This window comes from Neopsephotus bourkii, unplaced genomic scaffold (genome assembly GCF_033783945.1).
Source record: "Neopsephotus bourkii isolate Nb327-2 ecotype Australia unplaced genomic scaffold, CSIRO-AGI_Nbou_v1 NB_1655, whole genome shotgun sequence".
NCBI lineage: Eukaryota > Metazoa > Chordata > Aves > Psittaciformes > Psittacidae > Neopsephotus > Neopsephotus bourkii.
Genome location: NW_026902129.1, coordinates 2,103,464 through 2,118,182, shown reverse-complemented (window position 1 = coordinate 2,118,182; position 14,719 = coordinate 2,103,464).

Genomic DNA, 14,719 nt, shown 5'->3' with positions numbered 1-14,719 from the left:
AAACTCTTTCAGAACAAAAGCTCTTTTTTCCTATCATGTACCAGGGCCATGCTTTTAAAAGATGAAACCCAACACGTTTATGAGACCATAACATTTTGGAAAATTATTCCTCAAATACACAGACATATGTATACACACCTAACAACTAATGAAAAGCCTTTTCAACCCCAAAGGCTGCTCAGAAAGAAGAAACAGCCTTCTCTTCCTACTTCTTTGAATCTTGCCAGTCAGACAGACTCTTTACCGGTCACACAGATCCTCCTGTTACTCAACTATTTGCAGTGAAGACAGTGGCAGAATGCTAGCATAGCAGCAGCAGAAAGCACACTAGCACAGACATGAATCCAAAGGTCAGATCCTTAGATGGCCTCAGCTGGAGCAGTTCTGCTGATCTGAGTAACGAGAAACTGAAAAATGAGCTCTACAGATTTCCACAGACCTTCAAAGATTCATGGAAAACATGGCTGGCAGGGATCTGAAGACATTATTCAGTACATGTTACTGACCGAAGGGAGGATCAGATTTCTTTAACCAAAAGTCGTTAGCTATTAAACACAATGGTTCGGGAACATTCTTCAGCTCATTCCTAAAATTTGCCAGAAGCGAGAAGGATGTAATGGGAACACTGCACTCTCCTTATCTCCTCTTAAAACTACTCACTGCTCACTGCCACTGGACTCTGGGATAGAAGAAGCCCTGGTTCACCTGTTCCTCTGGTCCTCTCTCCTGAAAGACCTTGAGGTAGCTTGTTTAAGCATGCTCCATTCCTCCCCCAGCTCCAGAAGTTATAATCTCTAATGCAAAACTCTCTCATCAACAGATAGTGCAATAGAGTCTCAAAGGCCATCAACATAACAAGCTGACAGCAAAGTCAGAGTGGTAAGAAATAATTTATGTACAGAGAGATTACAACCTACCCATAATGTGAGATCCAGTGTGGATTCACAATCAGATCCAGCAAACAGATGTTGGGTAACGAGGCATATGAAAAATTATAGTTCAAGGGAAAAGACACCAAAGAAGTGGTGCCAAGGAAATAACATTTTATTTTCCCTTAAATACTCAGGGTTTCTTCCCCTTCTTATATCTGGGAGAGTACAGTGCAAAACTTGGCTATTAATAAGCAGAAGAGGTGACCCAGTGATTTTGTAACCCTTTATCTTGCACTGGCTCTCCTTCCCTGCAGTGGAAGAGGGCAGCCCAGCTCACACCAAAGGCTCAGCCTCTGAAGAGCTCAGACTGCTTTGACAGCAAAGCTGGCATACAGCATACCAAAATTTAGTCTCAAATGCACCTGTATCAGACACTGTGCTAAATACCATACAGTAATGTGACTTATCCTAACCCCAAGAATACTGCCTCCTCCCAAGGAAGACAATACAAGGATCAACAAAACAGTTGCCTTTAGCTGTAGAAATAACCCCAATGGGGTGATTTTGTTCTTCATTTTTCTTCAAAACTCACACAGGCAAAGAATGCATGGCAGGGCAAGCCCTATGTTATGAATCTCAGTTGGCAGAGACCTGATCTTGTAATCTGCGATCCAACCCAAGACTTTTATGACAGTCTTAGGTTGGAAGAGAAGCAGTGTCACAAGAAAATCCCTGCACCATGCTGATCCCCAGTTCGTATAACTGTGCTTTGCACACAATGCAATTTAAGGCAAATTAAAGAAGACTGGAAGCTTACAGTCTGCCCCAGTGCATGGGAATACAAATTTTCAGGAGTCACCTGACCCTCCAGGTTGTATTGTGCCTCTTCATGAATGCTAATCTTCCCTCAGGTCACAAGCGTGCTTGGGTTTGTACCGGGTTGTCATCACTTATCCAACCTCTCTTTGGCTGGCATTTACTCATTCTGCAACCTAGATTTGCAGTTTCCACAAAGGCTATATAGTATCTATCACCAAGTGATTACAGGCTGGCATTCATTTGTGACAATGCCTTATGTAACAGGACCACAAAGTAATGATTTTATCCTCAAGGTTAACCTTTTAGTTCAAAATACGCATTTCCTCCTCGCTGCTGCTGTGGAAAGATTTCTTTTTTCCATTGCTGTATCTCCAATTTTTGCACGGATTTACATCCTGCCCCAACATATTTTTCAGTCTTATAGCTGTCAATGAGGATCAAGTTTAAGCTTTACAACAAGCTACCGTACATGTGCCTGGAAACTGCAGGCAACATATGCTTAAGTCCACACCTGTGGAACAGAATCACTCTGAATGCGTTTTCTTTTCCTTGTCACTTTGTGAGTGCTGTCTTTAAAGCTTTGGTAGACACTCTGCAATTTGTTATTGCTTTGGGAGGGAATTGTTTTTTTAAATATGTTATAAATGCACAGCCCTCAGGAGTCTGAGTAGTGGAAAAGGAAGGGCTGCTCCTCTTCGCTATCTCAGGAACTACAGAACCCCTGTACAGTGCCAAATTTTATCATTCTGCAGAGTGATGCTATAAGTTTCTCACACTCAGCCATCTTATAAGGCAGCATTTGTATGGAGAATGGAAAAGGAGTAACATGCTCTCCTCAGTGCAATAAAGAGTGTAAACCTGTCTGGTTTTGACAAATCTCTTTTTTTTTTATAAAACTTCAACAATATGAGAACATTATTATTTTCTAAATGAAATATTATCAGCTAAGCATCATAGTCAGAAGGAAATCACTTAGAACTGCTTCTTACAGTTATAAAGCATAAAGGCTGGATCAAACACCAGACATAGTTTTATTGATGATTATCTTAAATTGACAAATTTATGAATTTGAGGATATTTCTGATGGGGGCGGTTGCAAATCAGTGATTAAATGTGACTTCACATCTGTCAATTACTGACAAGAATAAATGGCTTCATATTGTGACATTTCACTTCTGGTGTTCTACAAATTCTGCATTAGATGTATAATCAGCTTCACTTACATGTACAGTTCCAGTAAGTTCAGAGGGAATATTAAACACATTTGGTTACTGTAGAGGAAAGACTCTGCTCACTCCTTTAAATCTGAGTAAAAGTTTACATTTACTGAACACTAATACCTTCTTAAATGATTTCAATTGTTATATGAATCTATTATCAATTAACTGCCTTAACTGTCTTAAGAATTAACTGGTGGTACTTTGGAAATCTCAGAATCATTTAGGAGTTCAAATTTCATTTCTCTGACTCTGATTTACAAGACAACATACACTCCCTATGGCCTTCAGGTGGTTTTGAAAAGTGTAAATGCTCTAGTTCCTTCCAGGTGTGGGGTAAATGCATTTTCACAAGCAGAAATGACATGAAACAATTGGTAGGTTTGTCTTTTTCTATATTTCCTTTTAAAGTGAGAGAAAAAATGAACCGAGATAATGGACCTTTCAATAACAATGTTTTTAAAAAGGATGTTGTTTTAGATATGCATAGATATGCATACACAATCAGAAAGAGGCACCAAAAAAAATCAGGTGTGGTATATTGCAGATCTATTGTTCTAACCCCTCCTTCCTGCAATGACATTTAAAGAAAAGATTATTCTCACATTAAATGACTTTGTGAGTTCCACCAAAGTTGTGAGAACTTGATCTTTTTTATCAAAATAAGGTCACTGACGTCATTAAGGAGGGATGGCAGCTGCTCCAAGTTTAAGATTGCAACAGAGTCCGGGCTGGAATCTCAGTCAAGACCCCACAGAAACATTCCACTGAAAAGGGGGTTTCCCTTGTGCAACCACATGAGGAATGGCAGAAGAGGAAAGATTTTATACAGTCAGGACCTACCATCATGTTTCCTGTTTGGGTTGCAAAATTCTGGCTTTCTTTTTCACTATAAATGACCAACTTCAATGTTCAAGTTCTATCTTGCATTTTGCAGTGAGGAACAAAAGAAACAAATCCATGGGACACAAAGCAAGTTTAGATATTTTGGTGTCCTTCCTATCAGGCTCCTCATGCAATAATCAATTCCATACTGCTTTCAGTTCCCCAAACTTACCCTGCTCAGCCAAGTTCCCTTGGAAGTAAGGATTTAAGATACCACACTGTCAACCAGCCATTTTCTTATACCAGTTTCTCCCCAATAAATTTCAAATTCCCTATTCATTTTCAGCCAAGTCTGACAGAATGGTGGGTGCAGGATGAGGGAGAATTGGTATGCAGAGCCAACGTGGGAACGGTTGCAGCATAAACCCTTCCCGTACATCAGAGGATATAAACAGGAGACTCACGAAAACAACAGGAACAGGAGAAGTCTGTTCTCTAGAAGTCTGTGGGAAACAGGACTCTGTGGGTTGTGGACTTCATGAACTACTTGTTTTACAGAACATGGGATTTGACCTATCCCTTGTCTTCGTGTATGTGATATACACCCTCTCCCCTGTTCTTTAGCACTAAGTATCACTTCTTTGTCTTTTCTTGGATTAACCCAATTATTTCATGTGCCATTAAAGGTGGGTCTCAAGGTCCAGTGTGGTGGGCTTACTTATGCCTAACTAGGAAATTCACCTGCAATCAACACTTGCAATAGTCTTTCTCAAGGACTTGTACCAAATGGTTAAGAAGGTAATTACATAGCCTTTTCAAACAAAGATATCGTGCCACCCTAATACTGGCAGCAAAAGATACCATCGGCACTAGTTTTATAGTAGGAGATAAGACAGAAGGCCAAACTAAGATAAAAGAACCCACAGTTATCTTTACATGAAAACCAAGGAGAGTGGGTCCAGACAGACTCTGCTGCTTCATATCCCAGACTGAAGCCAAGCCCATCAGCATGTCCTGCGTGAACCGGTCCCAGACAGCTCTGTCCTTCCTCTCTCCACAGAATAGCTTAAGAAAAATATTTAGTGTCCTTTTGATCTTTTGGCTCCTTGCCTTGGCATGTCTTATGGCTTCGGCCGGAACCTGGAAGAAGCATCTTCCTAATTAATAGCTCAGGAATTATTTCAGACTGCCACCCACCAGGACTGTTTAGTTGGATGGATTGCGTGACCTTTCAGCTGCTATTCTCCAGGCTCATCCCAGTGATCATTTTGTGGCTGTGCCCACCAAAATCCTGCCTACCTCAAGCAACCTCTCATTCTATAGCAACCCTAAAAAGGCCTACTAGAGCCTGCCACCACTCAACTTTTCCAGTATATTAGGACATTTCTATATGTTCTTCTCCCATGCTTCGGACTCCAGCAATGTTGCAGAGCAACGCTGCAATGCCCCATTCCCTTTTAAAATACTCTGTGTAAACAGTTCCACATTCAAGACCTAACAGATGAACTCTTCCTAGGCCTCCCTTCCCAACCTCTCAGACCATTACAAGTGTGTCTGCTCCTAGCAAAGTGCTTCCACATACAATGTAACCTATAAAACATACTGTTAACATTTATTTGTGGAGTCTGTATACAAACGTGAGGAGGATTCACAGGCTGATATAAACCAGAAAACAATGCCCCTAAGCATAACTTTATGGCTAACGCTTTCAAATGAAACCTGATTTTGATAATTTCTGGGTTTTCTTGGTGTCCACCATGAACCATCTGTAAAGACCTCATTTTCCAGAAGGTTATGGGAACCCATATGCTGAAGCACAAGACCTTTTAAGGTATTTTTAATGGATCATTGAAAGAATAAGACATCCAAAGCAGTTAGTCACTCTCGAAAAATCTTGACCATTATGTAACCTTATTTTTCTAGTTGTGAATAACTGACTAAGCTTGTGAACCCACACACTCAAATTCATGGCATTTCTTTGTACGTCTGTCTGTCTGTCGCACAGCAGCTTGGGAATGCTGCATTTGCTCAATTAAAAATGTTAGAGACTATTCCAGATGCTCATAGCCAAGGAAAACGAGCACAACAGTAACGGGGAAACCAAAGAGACTTCGTCATCTGCTTTGTGCTTCCACCACTCCCTTTTCGGTCAAAGGTTTGGCTGACAACATTCATTAATGTTTTCTGAAATAACAGTACCGCTCTCTCATTTCTTCCCATCCCATCTTTCTAATAGGGGTTATTGTGCTGTCTCCCAACATGTATCTTATTTTCCCAAATAATGGGAGGAAGGAAGTGGAAGGTGAGGGATGCAAACACAGACCTTTACAGGAAAATGGAGGCTGTGGGACCCAGGTAGCAGAACAAATACGCACAGTATGTAACTCTTTGGGAGCATGATTAATGACCCTGATGAGATGGAGGAGGCTGGAGAAGGAAAGTGAGAAGGACGAGGTACACAGAAGGCATCCCTCCCACCACAGAGGATTAGCAGAGAAGAGTGACCCTGATGGAAGCCTCCTGACTTGGAGGTACAAATGGAAATGACCCAAATACATACTGTAAGGAGTTCTGAAAGCTTCCTTTAAAATTCAGGTCAAAACTGACAGCTTGAGGGACTTGATGCTCAAATGTTGGAAGCAAGGGCCAATGTTAACAGTTTTGGGACATATAATTTCATGCTAATTAAAAAAATAGTGAGCATCACATGAAGCCCTACCCCACTGGGGTTTTTTTTCCCCACAGCCACTCCAGCTAAAACTCACTTAACCTTTTCTCTGATCCAGAAAGTTTTGGCTCTGCAGAACCCCTTCAACAGTGGGATAAATTTCTTCTCAGTCATAAGCACACCACCTTCAGAAAAGACAAACCAAGGATACTTGTGGTCAACAGTGTTCTGCCTCCTCACAGGAGACAACATTCAGCTTGTCATTACACATTTAGTCTGGGATGCCAAATTAGCCCAGTGCAGAAAACACAGCCACATGCTCATCTTCTACATGTTTAACAGATGCATTGAAGGAAACTTACCTAAGGTCTACACCACACAGAAGCCTACAGAAAACAAAACAACCTGATGGAGCTGATGACTATGTGCCCACACTGATTATGTTTTTCAAACCCTAGCACAGTTTGTACATATGAAAAGTTGACTGACAATCTTGACATTTTGATCATGGCAATAAAGCAAACATTCAGATGAGCTTTCCATAAATACTGTGCAAGCCTCTGTTTTGTCCACACAAATCTGATAAGTGTGTGCACAGATGAAGAAACTGCATGTGCAAGCTGAACCATGCAATCAACAGTTTCACAACAAGTGGATGGTTTCACCGACATGCTTGGCAGATGAATCAGAGCCATGGATTTTAACCTTTTATCTCTCTGGGCTAACCCCAAGATGCACTGTCGTATTCAGGTACATATAATAGTTAGCTTTGCACGTATTTACATATCCTGTTACATTGACCTGTAAAAATGTAAGAGCTGCCTCTTTAGCACTACCGGTGTTGGAAAGGACAGTATGAAACTTACCCAAATAGACAGCAATAGTCAGTAGCTCAGAAATTCTGATTTCTACCTTCTAAGAAGTTACTATTACTAATTTTTTAAAAAGTAATGATTTAATATAGTATTATACTCTAAGATATTCAGAACGTTCATTAAAAGGGCTCCTTTCTTAAAAGGAGCATACTAAATTGAACACGAGATTACACTTACCAAGCATACTCCATTTCAGCTCTCTGTGGAGCCTGCACTGCCTTCATAGCACAAATTGATCACACTGGCAGTGTGGTGTGTTGCAAGGAGCAGCATGCTAGCCTGGCCAAGGTCAACAGGCCTACTACAACATCTGTCCAACACAGAGAAAGACTGATGCCTCTTCATCACTCTTACTTCAGGTTGTCTAACAGCCCAGAGGAGCCCTAAGATTCAGAGGACAGCAGAAGATGGGCTAAAGAATGCTTTCAGTATGTTTGGTTTAATACTGCCATGCTGCAGTCCTGCCTGAAATAGGAGAGTGCTATTGGAAGTGGTGGGTATGTCTGTCAGGGTGCACGTGTACACCAAAGCAGGAGGCTGCTTTATCTTACACTCTCCTCTTAGTCACTTTTCTGCTGGACTAACACCTCTGCTGAACTGTCTTTACTAGATTATCCCCCTGACACAGTTCCTATTTTGGCTGGCTTCACCAGCCCTCCTCTGCAGAGCATTCCACTCCCCATCTCTTTTTGTCAACTCTGAACACATTCAGCTGCTTTCCTGTACTCCCTGTGTTTTTCAAGCACATCAGCCTGCGAACTTCACCTTGCACAATTAAAATCTGATCTTGCCAGTAATGAATAGACTACTTAAGACATTTTCTGCTGATTTTAAACTGGGCATTGTACTACTACACATCTTATTAATGGAGACTGATTACTAAAGACACCTTAAGTTACTGGTGTCTGCAGTTGGAGCTCTGTGGTCTCAGTGCTCTCGGGAAACCAGGTCCATCTTGGCAAAGAAACTTTAGTGTTTAGGATTCAAAAACCAGACTTGAGTCCTCTTCATACACAGCCCAGCCATGTCAGCTTTGAAGGAAGGAACCAACAGTACCACAGGCAGTTGAAAGCCTTGAACCCTCATTTCTGATGGACTTAATGCTCACATGGGACTGACTTTGGATTCCAGAAAGGACAAGCTCAGACTCCAACATCTTGTGCACTAGCAGCCTCTACGTTAGTACTGTAGCCTTAATGCATCTCTTCCTTCTTCCACTGCCTATGTGCATGTTACTTTCTGGCACCATAAACAGCTTGGAGACTTCCAGCCCTCCCAGTTATACCTAATTTTTTTTATTCCCAGTGGCCAGAAAGCACTAAAGTCACAAGGAAGATTGACATACACAAATATCTCAAGTTTAAAAGACCTCAGTTAATAATCCAGACCTAGATTTTGGCAGGATATTATGCAGTGAAAGGGGAACAGAGCATCTGACTCTCCTGAAGCACACATCTTTCTCAAATGACAACAAAATCAAAGCAGGTACTCGTTTTTATAAGTCTTGTTTCTTTCTAAAACAGTGTAAGTAATGATACAGTGATGCTAGCATGGCTGAAGATTCAAGAAAAATCAGTGCTGATTTTAAACTGCCACTGTTATGGCCCCAAGCCCCTAATTTTTAGTCATGCTGGTCTGACATGGTAAGTTATGTAAAGTCATTTTTGTCATTTAAGTAGCCAATAACACATTTGCTATCATCATTGCTGCTTTTACCCTGTTACATTCAGTCTAAGGAGCAGTCATAAAACCTATGTATTTTATAGTGTAAAACTCTGGGGAAGAACCCTTCTACCTTTTGCCCACAGTTGTGTGTGCATACGTGCAAATTCCACAGCTTCTTTTTCTGCATCTTTACAACTTCTTCCATCCAACACTTACTCAATCCAGCCAGGCAGGGGAGGCGAAAACATAACATAGGCTGCATGCTCAGCCGAGCCCAGCGCACAACCTGCAACTTCAGACTCAAGCAACAGCAGCAAACAGCCATCATGGACAGGAACGATTATATAACAGAGTTCAGCTAGGGGATGAGTTCAAAATCAGGAGAAAGGAGGGGAGGCACACAAAGCTTCACTTCATCATGGAAAATGAACTGGGAAAAGGTGGAAATTTTGCAAGGAGACATGGAAATGCGTAGTGAATACCCTTTGGTTGCCTGCCCCAGAACTCATCCTCCCCAGGCTTTGCTCTGTGGAGAGGAAGTAGGAAACAAAAATGAAAATATTTCTGGCATGAACCAAGAGTTAAGAGAAAAAGCGGGGGGGGGGGGGGCAGAATGACTGCTAAAATTCCATATTTCCACATCTGCTTTCAATTATACTTATGTCAAGTCATTTTATTATTTGACGAAACCTATCCAAGGAATTAGGCTTTTGTCGGATGCCTTGAAATGTCATTAAGTGCTCATACACAAACACACACACACAAATAAAGTCACGTTTTCCATCTGATACAAACGTGGTTACTAGCCTGGAGGGTGACAGGAGGAGGGAGGTGTTACCGAGTTGCAAACCATCACTTCCCCACTCCCCTGCCAGCTTTGCCCTCTTGTGTAAGGCCAAGGCGAGGTCCCCCTTTCTCCAGTACAACCCACAGTACGTGAACTGGGAAGAGCAAGAGCTGCTCAGATTAGGCTGGGAAGGAAGGTGGGGGAAAGTGTCCTTTTACAAGTCATAATTTTGTCAACAATCCAAATCTGGTCCTAAATTAAATATTAGCAATAAACTCAGAGAGAAAAGATTTCCACAATGCATGACAAAGGAAGTGCTAGGAGCATATGTCTTTTCAACAACTCAACAGATGTCTCTCTCTCCCTCCCAGTTATCCCAGCCCATCTATTTAAGGTTCTCTATACTTTAAGGAGCTGAAGCCCTCCGACTGCTGTTTGTGTATTAGCTTCAGAGGAAATCCCTACAGACCTTCTGTTCCTTTACACAGCCTGAGGTATTTTTTTGGAGGAGGGGGCAGAAGTGCTCAACACCTTCTGGAAAAAGGGCTAGACTCGGTGAATGCACATCCCACTAGAAACACCAGAAGTGTACAGCACCAAGGGTCAGCTAGTGGCTTTAGAAAAAGGGAAAAAAGAACAAAATAAAGGAAAAAGTCTTGTCTCTGATCACTTAATTTGCGGCTTGTTTTAGAAAGCAGCCTTGCTTTACTGTTCAACAGGATTGTGATCTCATGATAACAGCTGAGGAAATAAAAATCTCTGTTTCTTTTGGCATTTTCTCATTTCAGAGAATCTGCAGGCTTGGTGATGTGTTTTCACTCATCATGCTGATATTACTGCACAAAATGCCTTGGCTTTTCAGTATCTTATCAATGAGGCAGCCTGGGGAATCCATCACTGACACCTATTCGAGCCATAAAGTATAATCCTTGTCCTGAAAATTTTCCATCCTCTGCTTTCCAGACTCTCCTATGCAGACTTTTGTTTGAAGAATTGTGGGGTTTTTTTGCAGAATAATGTCATAAACAGCACTTGCTTGCACTACAGTCAGTGCTTAGGAAAACAAAACTTTTAAACAGTCAGGCAGCTTTATTTCATATATTTGTATATTACTTTCTTATACCTCTATAATTCGTACTCCCATAGCAAGAGGTCCCTCCATTCCACACGAACCAGCTCCAAGTACCACAGTACCCACATACTCAGTGGGCTTTTATTTTCCCTGACTTTCCATAGTGACCCATCACCATTGTCCTACCAATATCCTAAGCGACACATCTGAAGCCCAAATTTTAACAGACCTGTGGTCTGTGACAGAAAGATTGATGACTTGACTGCTCTGCGTGTGGAACAATGGGGTTAACCACAGCAGTAAAACATGGAGATTAGCACATGATCCCAAAACATGTCACAGTGATACAGCCATCACATCTGTGGTGTAAAGCATCAGGATTTCTTCAAACCCAATTCAGGTTTTAGCAGAAAAGAAGCCCTAACAGTCAGCTTCAGTCAGCTGAAGGAGAAAATAAAGAGACCTCCAAGAAACTATCCTATATTGGAAACTAAAAAAATCCCCAAAGCTATCCTTTTTATTTTTCCTAGAGGCCTTTTCTAAGGTGATCAATGCCAAGAAAACACCAAACCACAGTACAGGGGATATGATGAAAAATAAAGAGGAAGCCATTGTGCTGAGATGCACCTAATTTTGATTAAGAATAGTGTTACTGAAATATGATTAAATTTGTAAAAAACAATAGCAGGAATAGTTACTTGTTATTTGATTGAGATTTTTAATCCTAAACAAGGAGGTAAGAATATCTATCCCAAAATACATGCTTAACTCAAAACCCAGGTACCTCAGATACAGACCAAAACAAGGACTTCAAAATTACCTGTAAGTTCTATAAAAACCTGGCTCCAGATCTTGGCCCGTAAAGTGAGATGACCATCCAGAGATGCTGAGGTCTTCCAGACAGACTGAAAACATTCATCCAATGTCTTAAAAGAAATGACACTCAACAGCATGATTTGTACTTGCTCAATAAAGCTCTAAATGGAAGAGAAGCTTCCCTTTAGAAGATTTTCACTAGTCAGAAGATAATGACCATCAGAAACCTGTTGCAGTACAACACCCCACTCTGTTTTGCTGGTTGGAAATGTATAGAACAAGTAGATTTCTTTCCTTCTTTGTGACTTTTCATATATCCCATCCCTAATTTTAACATGTATTCTTATTTTTAAATAGTTAATAAGGCTGCAAAGTCTTCAGGACAGAAAACATCTGCAGCGTGCTAGGCAATGTGCACACAAAATATCCAGACACTAATACAACAGGAATAAGTAATCGTTTAAATAATAATTGCAAAAGATATCAGAAGTGGGGGACCAGGAATTACTTAGACACATGGAACAATTGGAAATCATTTACCATACTTGAGATGTTTGTGTGTTGCATAAGGCTGTCTCTGGTTACAAATACTGTCGGGTTTGACTGTAAGAAGAGAGGAGGAGGTAGCGATTTCTAGCATGCTCTCATTGATAGTGCTCATGCTATTTGTCTCTCCCGAGTACTTTAAAAACAATGGCTGAAAGAAAAAGCATAGCTCAGGGGTGGGTTTGAGGCAACTCAGTTCCAAGATGCCCCTGCAAGCACCAGCACACACAAAAATACTGAGAAGCTCCTTGCACACAATGGGAAAAGGGGAAGATGATGCAAGAGGGGTGGGGGGGGAAATCTGGCATAATGTTCATCAGCAAAAGCCCTGGGTAGAAACATGGTCTGTACTTGTCTGTTGGGCAATGTGGCACCAAAGCTTTCTTTGGGACCAAACAAACTGAAGCTTTAAGCTGGGAAAAAAACCTCTAAAATCTGTTTGTGGGTTGCATTCCTGCAATAATAAAGTCATGACTCACTGAGTGACTGACAAAGTTATAAATTAAATGGTGATTTAGTGAGTTATCTCACACCTACCTTGGAATGCAGTCAGGAGGAAGAATGTTTCTAAAGGGACAAAAAATAGCCATTGCATGACTAGAACTAATGGGGAATTAAATCACAGTAAACATTTGTGGTAAAGTTCTGAGTTTTGGTATGATCTCGTATACAATATCACATTCACTCAGGAGTATGTGCAGGGCAGGATGGGTCTGAAATTCCTCTTATCACAGCAAGGATTAGTGCTCTCGCTTTACGAAGCAAAATTTATTTGGCAAAGCTAAAATGCAGCTGAATTCAAGGACATGTGTGAAGTCTGATGTGCTGAGGAGGATTCAATCTTTAGCTGAAATAAACCAGTGCTGCTCCACTATAGTAACCAACACAAATGCAGCACCACTACCCTATTGCAGCTGAGAACATGGCCCATTCCCCTGCTGGGTCACAGTGGGGTGGCCTGGAGATGAGCCTTCTGCATGGTGGACCCAGGCATGGCAGATGAGCAGGAGCAAGGCAAATACAACCTGAGTGGAAGTAACCTTCCTGTTTTCTTTTAACTTCTAGCTCTTGTAGCCAAAATTAAAGGGTGGTGATAATTCAGGAGAAAAGCTAAAGTTGGGGAAAGGATATTTGGAGGGCCTGACAGGGAATAAATGTTTGCACAGGACAAGGCTGATATTTTAGAAGTGGTTCAACTCAGCCAGACCCCTATCAGATGGGTTAGTTTCAAGGATCCTACCCTAATGGAGCTACTCATCAGCATCTTAAAAATGAGTGAGTCTGGATAGTAATTTCTGAAGCTTTTAGCCCCTGTAACTAAACCGTGGTATGAAAATGGGCCAGCAAGAGGGATGCTGAAGAACTGTGAAGAAAGTTACTCATACCTCCATGTGAGCTCAGAACTAGGGTGTACTTATGATTGTATCTGCTGTTGCTATATGATGTACCTTGTGATACCGAAATCTGTATTCTCATTTATATATGGATCCTGTAATTATTCAGTCTTTGTCTAATATTGAAAAACTTCCTGATGATTTCTTTCCTGATTAGAATGACTGATTGAACATGCTGAAGATTTCTTTACTCCATTTCTTAATAATGACTCAAGAAACATTCATGTGCCATGAGGGGATCATTATTTAGATTTAACAAAGGGGTTTTTGGGAACCACAACTGCATTGAATCAGATGTCCTTTGATGCTAGGCAATCAGATGCTTCTCAAACGACTCCTCCTGATAACCTTAGTGACTATTACAATCCTCAGGAACACTGGAAATCCTTAGTTGCAAAAAATCAGGAAGCTATTTCTAACATTGATCTGAATTTTCCTATTCCAGGGAGAACAGCAGCATTATTCTCTGAACCATATAAGATTCAAGAGGACAATATCCAGAAAGCCAAAAGACTTCTTTGGTGGCATGTTAATGCTTAATGCTTATGGCCACACCACCCTGAAAATACTCTATCTCTATACTGACTCACGGATGGTGGCAAATGCCCTGTGGGGGCCGTTGCAGCAATGGAAGCAGAGCAACTGGCAATGCCACCAAGGTAAACCCATCTGGGCTGCTGCACTGTGTCAAGATATCACTGCCCAGGTGCAGAACGTGGTGATGAAGGTACACCATGTAGATGCCCATGTACCAAGAGTCGGGCCACTGAGGAACACCAGAACAACCAACAAGTGGATAAAGCTGCTAAGATTGAAGTAGCTCAGATGGACTTAGATTGGCAACATAAAGGTGAATTATTTTTGGCTCAGTGGGCCCATGACACTTCAGGCCACCAGGGCAGAGATGCAACATACAGACGGGCTCGCAATTGAGGGGTGGACTTAACAATAGACACTATTGCCCAGGTTATTCACGACTGTGAAACATGTGCTGCAATTAAGCAAGCCAAGCGGTTAAAGCCTCTTAGGTATGGAGGATGATGGCTGAAGTACAACTATAGGGAGGCCTGGCAGACTCATTATATCACACTGTCACCACCCCGCCAAGGCAAGTGCTATGTGCTTACCATGCTGGAAGTAACCATTGGATGGCTGGAAACATA